Source organism: Hypomesus nipponensis, chromosome 10 (assembly GCF_054491055.1).
Source record: "Hypomesus nipponensis isolate SF chromosome 10, ASM5449105v1, whole genome shotgun sequence".
In the NCBI taxonomy this organism is placed as follows: Eukaryota; Metazoa; Chordata; class Actinopteri; order Osmeriformes; family Osmeridae; genus Hypomesus; species Hypomesus nipponensis.
This window is the reverse complement of record NC_140370.1, coordinates 377501-380000: the sequence shown is the minus strand read 5'-3', so window position 1 is coordinate 380000 and position 2500 is coordinate 377501.

The following is a 2500-nucleotide window of genomic DNA, read 5'->3' as shown; positions in this document are numbered from 1 at the left end:
GGAGTCAATGGGAGGATGACCAGAGGCATGAGAAGCCAACGCGCCAAAACCTAAGTCCAACTTGAATGGAAGTCTATGGGAGGATGACCAGAGGCATGGCTTTTGAATGGGAGTCAATGGGAGGATGACCAGAGGCATGAGAAGCCAACGCGCCAAAACCTAAGTCCAACTTGAATGGAAGTCTATGGGAGGATGACCAGAGGCATGGCTTTTGAATGGGAGTCAATGGGAGGAAGACCAGAGGCATGAGAAGCCAACGCGCCAAAACCTAAGTCCAACTTGAATGGAAGTCTATGGGAGGATGACCAGAGGCATGGCTTTTGAATGGGAGTCAATGGGAGGAAGACCAGATGCATGAGAAGCGAACGCGCCAAAACCTAAGTCCAACTTGAATGGAAGTCTATGGGAGGATGACCAGAGGCATGGCTTTTGAATGGGAGTCAATGGGAGGAAGACCAGATGCATGAGAAGCGAACGCGCCAAAACCTAAGTCCAACTTGAATGGAAGTCTATGGGAGGATGACCAGAGGCATACATTTTGAATGGGAGTCAATGGGAGGATGACCAGATGCATGAGAAGCCAACGCGCCAAAACCTAAGTCCAACTTGAATGGAAGTCTATGGGAGGATGACCAGAGGCATGACTTTTGAATGGGAGTCAATGGGAGGAAGACCAGATGCATGAGAAGCCAACGCGCCAAAACCTAAGTCCAACTTGAATGGAAGTCTATGGGAGGATGACCAGAGGCATGACTTTTGAATGGGAGTCAATGGGAGGAAGACCAGATGCATACATTTTGAATGGGAGTCAATGGGAGGAAGACCAGAGGCATACATTTTGAATGGGAGTCTATGGGAGGATGACCAGATGCATACATTTTGAATGGGAGTCTATGGGAGGATGACCAGAGGCATACATTTTGAATGGGAGTCTATGGGAGGATGACCAGATGCATACATTTTGAATGGGAGTCTATGGGAGGATGACCAGATGCATACATTTTGAATGGGAGTCTATGGGAGGATGACCAGATGCATACATTTTGAATGGGAGTCAATGGGAGGATGACCAGAGGCACAAAATTCCACAAGGATGACCAGGGGCACAGAGTTCTTAAAGTTGCGTTTAATGGGTTTTAACACAGGGGGTGTGCTTAATAGTGGGTGCACAGGTCCCCCCGGAGGTCAGGTAGTGTGGGGGGTCCCCCCCGGAGGTGGGCTCCCCGGCCTGGGGGCGCTGTTTCCCCGGGAGTCCGCGGTGGGTGTGGGGGGTCCCTTGGGAGCCCAGACCATGAGCCCAGGGAGGCGGTGGAGTGTGTGGGTCCCCTTGGATCCCAAGGGTGGGGGTGCAGGGATCCCGTGGTGCCTTGGGCGGACGATTTTGCCCCGTGTGAGGGTGTGTTTGTCTGGTTGAATGTGGATAGTTTGTGAAATTCACAGTTGTGCGCCCGAACGTGGGATTTGGACGGGGACGGTTTTAGAATTCAAGTTGGAGCCTGGGGCAGCGGGCTGAGTGTTTTTCCTCCCGGCAAAAGGTGTCATTTTTTCGGGGGGTCGATTTGAAATTTCGTTTCGCTCGCTGCGTCTCGCACGCGCGCGCACGACCCCGGGACCTTCTCGGGCTGTCGTCCCCCGGCCCGTGGCTATCCAACGAGCCCACCCTCGAGGCCGTGAGTGCCCGCAAAGTGGCACTAGCTCTGCACGGAGACCCTTTTCCCAGCTTCCAAAAGAGTGCATTGAAGGGGGGGAGTGGTGCTTTGAAAATTGACAGTAGCTCGCCCGAACGTGGGATTTGGACGGGGACGGTTTCAGAATTCAAGTTGGACTCGTGGGAGAACGTGGCCACGCCATATACCCCCCCAAAATAGCACCCCCATTTCGACAGCTCCATTTGAAATTTTCTTTTTCCTCCCGTTTCCCCCGTGCTCAATGCATTTCAACGGGGATCATTTTGTCACTTTAGTCAGAGCGAGAGGCACGCGCTCGAGTGCCACTTTTATTCATTTTGACCATTTCCGCGACGCGGGCTCCGTTTGAAATTTTGACTCGGCTCCCGTTTCCGTCCCGTAGCTCGGATCCGGCCCGGGACGACTTTGTTATTCGAGTTGGGGCTAGGCGCACGCGGGCACGTCGTCGTGTCTCGGCCTTTTTCGCACGCACGAGCCTGTAGCTCTGTTTGAAGTTTTGTTTCGCTTCCCATGTCGCGCACGCGCGCGTGCGCAACGGGGCGCACAGTTAGTCGTCGTGTCCCCGACGTTGGCTTTCCAACGAGCCTATTTTCGTCGAAATCCGTCGAACGGCACCGGAGTTACCCGTGTGTGTCACTTTTCCAGCCTCCGAGGCAGTCTCCCAGCTTCCAGCTTACAAACTTTCCATTGTCGCGGCCCCCAGTCCACCAGACAGCTACCGGCGTGATATTAGAAACCGACTTGTGAAAGACTTGCAAGTCAATGGAGGTTACACGGAGCCTCCATAGGGCCCTTCCTGAAGCCCAGTGCCA